This window comes from Salvelinus namaycush, chromosome 37 (genome assembly GCF_016432855.1).
Source record: "Salvelinus namaycush isolate Seneca chromosome 37, SaNama_1.0, whole genome shotgun sequence".
Lineage (NCBI taxonomy): Eukaryota > Metazoa > Chordata > Actinopteri > Salmoniformes > Salmonidae > Salvelinus > Salvelinus namaycush.
Window position 1 is genome coordinate 330,395 of NC_052343.1, and position 7,106 is coordinate 337,500.

Consider the following 7,106-nt stretch of genomic DNA (forward strand, 5'->3'; position numbering starts at 1 on the left):
TGCAACAATTTCAAAGATTTGACTGAGTTACAGTTCAGATAAGGAAATCAGTCAATTGAAATAAATTCATTAGGCCCTAATCTATGGATTTCACACGGCTTGGAATACAAATGTGAATCTGTTGGTCACAGATACCATAAATAAAAGGTAGGGGCGTGGATCAGAAAACCAGTCAGTATCTGGTGTGACCACCATTTGCCTCATGCAGCGCGACACATCTCCTTCACATAGAGTTGATCAGGATGTTGATTGTGGCCTGTGGAATGTTGTCCCACTCCTCTTCAATGGCTGTGCGAAGTTGCTGGATATTGTCGGGAACTGGAACGCGCTATCGTACACATCGATCCAGAGCATCCCAAACATACTCAATGGGTGACATGTCTGGTGAGTATGCAGGCCATGGAAGAACTGGGACATTTTCAGCTTCCAGGAATTGTGTACAGATCCTAGCGACATGGGGCTATGCATTATCATGCTGAATCATGAGGTGATGGCGGCGGATGAATGGCACGACAATCTCACAGTATCTCACAGTATCTCTGCATTGAAATTGCCATCGATAAAATGTAATTGTGTTCGGTGTCCGTAGCTTATGCCTTCCCATACCATAACCCCACCGCCACAATGGGGCACTCTGTTCACAGTGTTGACATCAGCAACCTGCTCACCAACACGACACCATACACGTGGGTCTGTGGATGTGAGGCCGGTTGGACGTATTGCCAAATCCTCTAAAACGACGTTGGAGGTGGCTTATGGTAGAGAAATGAACATTCAATTCTCTGACAACAGCTCTGATGGACATTCCTGCAGTCAGCATGCTAATTGCACGCTCCCTCAAAACTTGAGACATCAGTGGCATTGTGTTGTTTGAAAAAACTGCACATTTTAGAGTGTGCCTTTTATTGTCCCCAGCACAAGGTGCACCTGTGTAATGATCAGGCTGTTTAATCAGCTTCTTGATATGCCACACCTGTCAGGTGGATGGATTATCTTGGCAAAGGAGAAATGTTCACTAACAGGGATGTAAACAAATTTGCGCACAACATTTGAGAGAAAAAAGATTGTTGTGCTTTATGGAACATTTCTTGGATCTTTAATTTTAGCTCAAGAAACATGGGATGATCACTTTATATTTAGCGTTTATATTTTTGTTCAGTGTAGTTAGTTTTGACAGGAGACAGTTGGTTCCAGTAAGTAAAGAAGAAACAGGGGTTGTCCAACCCGGATCTCCTCTGTTTCTTCCTTGGTTTCCTCCATTTGATCTCTCCTGTTGGTGTAATGAGGGATGCTGGGTAGTGTCAGTGATTGTCTCATTGGGACGTGCAGACAGAGAGTGGTTGGGGGGGGGAAATCGTGAGCCTCTCCCCTGCTCCCCACCACCATGCAGTCATCCATTAAAGCTGAACCTGGACTCAAATACTTAACCCGTCAGAGGTGCCAATAACGAGGGGCCCATGGAAAATTACAGGGGAATTTAAGTCTGCTGGCTAATGGCATTGGCACGGACAGTTTGCCAATATACATTTAGCACTGTAGCGGCTCGGCCGGCCTGCGGTGCCTGAGGAGAGTGACACGTCTCTCTTGAGCCTGTCCAGGCGGGAGATTGGGCTGTCCATCAGCGCCAGTTCCCCTGCCATTACCCATGAGCACCCACCACCACCTCTCCCCCGTCCCCCTCCCTCCCCTGTATCACCCCTCCACCTCTCCTCTTCTCCCTCCCCCAGGGGAGAGTGACCAGTTAGAGCGATTAGACGTAACAAGAGGAGATGAGCTCAGCTGCTGTCCTCGCTGTCTCCTGCTCTGACACTCAGTCACCGGGCAATGCTGATGTGTTCATCTGCACGTTTGGTTTACACACAAAGAACACATGGGACTGCCGAGACACGGGAAGGGATTGGCTGCTCAGTGCTCAAAGTCCATGTTTCTCTTCTTTCTGTGCAGTCCTAAGAATTAGTAGGAACACATGGCAGCATTCCTCCTCTGATAATATATCCATTGTGTGATTTGCCTTTGAGAGGAAGACTATAGGCATGCCGCAGGGTTGGAGTTTGAAGTTGATGGGTATCGGACAGCATTTGTTTAAAGAGGGGGCGAGCGGGAGCTAAAATTAGAGATGTGCACAGAAGAGACAAGAGAAAGCGGCCCCCCTCTTAATCTCTGGCGATGCTGATGTCAATTGGTGAAGAGTTTGTGACCTACAGAATAGATTCGAAACTTAAAGGGGTTTACTACAATCCACAATCTCTCGCTTTAAGTCTTTTCTCTTCTCCTTTTCTTGTTGTTACTCCTCAAAAGAAGCAGGGTGGCTGTTGGGGCGAGGGAGAAGAAGTTTTTAAAGCGACTGAAGGATTTCTGCCAAAAGTGTTCCATTAAATTTAAGCTGTAAGAAGAAGCAGCCACCAGCATTAGCTGGTTAAGTATCAGTAGAAAAGGGGGAAATGAATGTGGAGGGGAAGACATATGAAATGTCATTCATGTTCATTCTAATCACTTTTTGGCTATTAAGTGCAAATTAGTGAAGGCGATGTTAAATGTCATGGTCTGTCCAGGGAATCATACAGAGGGTGTGGGGGCACAGAATAGGTTCTCATTTGCATACTTAAGATCCAACTTAATTCTTGTCAGGATTGATATAAAACGAACCAGAGCGGTAAACCGATGATGTTGATACGCAGTGTTAAAAAACACATACGTTCTTTGGCGGCTGATTGCTCATTGTTCGCTGGCTCAAGGTTACTTTCTTGAGCTTGCCGTCACGAGAATGTTATTCCCTTAAATAATTCCACTCGGGCTTCTCTTCCTTTTTTGGTTTTAAGGTTCCAGCGGTATTTAACACCAATCACATCAATGTAAAAAAGTATTAATCCCACCTAAGAGAAATTACATGACTGTATTTCCTGATTCTGTCTCAGAATTGAGAACCCTGCAGTGTTTTAGGACAGGGCTGTATATAGTTGCTTATATATGGCTTTGGTTTGGGGTAAAACTATTAAACAGACTGATATATCTTTAAGAAATAATCCCTATTCACAATTCCATATTTGTGAGTTTTATGAACAAAGTCTTAAACATCCATCCGTGAAAAATAAAACAACATGACATTTTATTTGACAGATCACCAAAGTGAAAGTCCACACAGTCCTCCTATGCATAGTGCACAGAGGGCTCTGCATCGCTCTCTCTCTCTCCCTATTTTTTCCCCTTTCTGCTTGTGGTTCATATACATCCCCTTTCTATTCGTTACTGTCAGCGTTGGTGGAGTGCAGGAGGCGCAGGGAGGCACAGGGGGCAGAGGTCACCGTGTGAAGGTCCTCCTCAGGCAGAAGGAGTGCCTGTGGAAGCTGTCACTCTGACCCCCTCTCCCTCCCGACCTCCCCCCCCAACGCGCCTTCACTCTGCTATTACCACAGGCTCCAGGTCATAACCTTTTCTGTGGCATTTGGCGATTCCGGAACCCTTTGATTAGTGCAATATTTACATATTTCTCGGTGGAGAGGGCATTCTCGTGTTGCCGACACTTGAAGTGTTGTAAATGTGTTTGGCCTTTTGCCTGGATTGCCGAGCAGAGCACTACTGTTCTGTGTATGTGAGTGTGTGTGTTTTAAGTTTATTTAGACCCCCCCCCCCCCCCCCCCACTCACACACCCTCACACGGTACAAGTGCCATTTGGTCTGGGTTGGTGTTTGATGTGGCCCATGTCCTCGTGAAGATGGTAGTTTAGTGACTATTAGAGCAGAATGCTGCACTCTGGTGGCAGGCTCAGATCATGCCCCCTGACACAGCCACAACAGAGGGGGCCGTGTACAGAGACAAGAGACACATAGGAGAGCTAGTCTGAAGAGTCGACACAGACATGTTTACACGGCAGAACAACAGCAAAGAGCACTGAAGATATGGCTGTGAGTGTGAGCTGTGAGGTATACTGTACATACAGTAATACTACCGCTAAGGTCTGAGCTGTGTATTGTGAATGGAAACGTGATCTTTTGTGTCTGTCTGTGGGGTGAAAACAGACTGTATGATCACAAACATTTATAAAATATAGGCCTAATGAGTTCTTTCCACAGGTGGTTTTATTTGGCCCTTCAAGTTTTCTGAGCAAATTTGTCTTTATTTTTCATGGTTGGACATAAAAGACTGTAAAAACTCTTAAGACATCAGCTCCAAGTGATTTCATTTTTTTTTTTAAACACATAATATAGACATGTGCTCGTAAACAAATGTAAGCAAGGTTTGAAATGATTATGTTTTAGTCAAATATTATATGTTTGAGCTTCTTGAGGTCAATTTGCAGTCTACAAATTATTTGTAATGATGTTACGGCCCCCCGACTATCCGCTCAAGAGAAAATTTACCAGTGGCTGTATCTAGTTGAAAATCCCTATAGTTCTCTAAACTGCAAAAACTGCATTTCACAAGTTTATTCAAGTTCAAATGAATAAAACTATTCAGAAGGCACATATCATATCAGTCATCAAAATGAGGTCCGCTGCCTGAAGGTTGATCCTCTTTCCCCTCTCTCTCTCCCGTCAGTGAGACAGAAAGCAGAGATATCAGGGAACAGGTTTCTCAGTGAGCGCTGCCTGCATGGCCGTCATGTTGGGCAGTCGCTCTCAGTTACTGAGGAGGGGGGAGAGCGACAGGCAGCTGCTGTCGCTCTGTCTTTCCACCGGCCTGCAGGCCTCGCTGGCATTAACGTCATGTGCCATGTTCTCTGAGAAAACCTGTCACTCACCACTCAGTCAGTCAGTCCTTCAGTCAGTTAGGTCTCAAAGCACACAGTCACAGGCTAGTACATGAAAAGGACTGGTAAAGTGAGCAGCAGTACTGTCAAGTCCTAGGCAGTCAGTGTGTCTCTGCAATAGGTGGGTGGGAGACTGGGAGTCCATTTTTGAACATCGCCTCAAATGGACTTTGGCCTTAACTGGGCAGAACATCAGCAATAGAAACGAGCTCAAGCTATTTTTCCACATTAAAGGCCAAATGCAGACATTTTTTTAATCAAATCATTTCTGAGTATTAAGTACCTCTACTGTATTCGTTTTTGATTAAAATTGACAAGAATTTTGCTAGGTGTGTCTGGGAGTGGTCTAAGGGGGGAAAACTAGCTGTTACTGGCAGAGAGGTTTGGAACACCAATTTACCACCTGGTGATGCCACCAGGCAAGCCGAAACTTCCGCCCAAGCAAACCTTCTGATTAGAAGGTCCTGTGTAGATTGTATTTTCAAACAGCAACTATCAGGAAATAACACTGATCAAACACAGGGAAAATGAATTTTGACTGGACTGGGCCTTTCATCGTACGTGTCAGAAAGCATCTAATTTCAAGTGTCACATGTGGTTCATAAAGAAATGATGGTCAACCCCTAAAAAGGTATTTTTGTTTCTTCTTAGTCTACTACCATACTTGCCAAGAAAATGGCAAAATGGTTTCTGCCTAATGTTACTAAGCCGAAAGTCAGTTCTCTGTATTATAAGAGGAGTAGAATAGTCGTGTTCATTAAGGCACTAAACAAAACAAAAACGTTTAAACGTTCAGGTAGTTCTTCCCTATTTTCTTCCATTTGGTGCCTAATGAACATGACCCAGTACCTCTCTGGACCTGTAGGGGAGAGTGGGATAAGTTGAGATAAAAGGGGTAAATTGAGCAACCCTTGTTTCTAAGAAACCACACACAAAATGAAGGATTTGACAAAAACTTTAGGAAGAGGTAATCATTTCATGGAATTGGTGAAGGAAGCCACCACATGGAAAACGTGGTAAGCATGTCCAAAACACTAATTTATTGTGTTTTATTTTACCTTTATTTAACTAGGCAAGTCGGTTAAGAACAAATTCTTATTTTCAATGACGGCCTAGGAACAGTGGGTTAACTGCCTTGTTCAGGGGCAGAACGACAGATGTTTACCTTGTCAGCTCGGGGATTTGATCTAGCAACCTTCCGGTTACTTGCCCATCCTTGTAGCTGTGTGGGCTAATATAGTCAAAATGTTTGCCTTGTGGTAAGTCGAGCCAATGGCCATGGGCTAAATTTAGCCAACGGTTGAGCCAATGGCAAGTTGAGCAAATTGAAGTGTTTTTTCCCCCCAGGTGTAATGCAAGGCATTATCACTGGAATGATGTTGTCCGTTAGGTGTTAAACCTGTGTTAAATTATGCTTAAAATGATTACAAGACAAAAAAGTGATGTTGAATTGAATTTGGGAAATAACATAGACATGGTTTTAAAAAAGTAGTGGGAATATTTAATTCAGTCTAAGAATTTGTAGGCGTCTTAACCCATACCCAGGGTAAGTTGTGCCAACAGACCACTTTATTGGACAAGCTATACGTTCAAAACTGTAATGTTTACATGAATTCTGATTATTTCCATGGATACACAACATCCTGAAATATATGTAGACACCTTTGTTAGAAAGAAAACCATATTTCCCTTGACGGAGTGATCCTGAATGTAAAACACATCTCAACTTACCTCACTTTCCCCTACTGCATCAGAAGGCTGCAGTATTTCATCTGCAGATCCAGACAGGATGCTGCTCATTCTATCACATGCAAGGAAGGGAGACTGATGAAACCGGTTGAATGGTGCCATATTTGTGTATTTAATGTGGACATGATGACATGACATTTTCTGCAACGATGTACAAAACTTTAACAGAACTGAGAAGGCCTCAGATGAGGTAGAGCTTTCACATCGGGGACAGTCAAAACAAAGTATAAAAACCAATCTGAAAATAATCAAATAAAACAACTCCTGTCTGCTTCTGCTCTGATCCTTGTAACTAATAAATACAGATGTCAACCAAATACATTTCAAATAATGTCATCTACGGAAAAATTGCAATGTAGTTCATTACAAATAAAAAGCCAACAGACACACACAACTTGGAGGCATTGTTAAAACCCCAACCAAATAGAAATAAAGACTTCCACCAAGTTCTTTGGGAGGGCACCCTTGGATATCTACTGAACAAGTCCTACTTTTTTAGCAAAGAGAGAGAGAGACTAAAAAAGCACTCTTTATGAAACATATTTATGCACCTATCATTTCCCATTAGAAAACTGAACTAAGCGGTGTACTACAAACCAAACGCCTAAA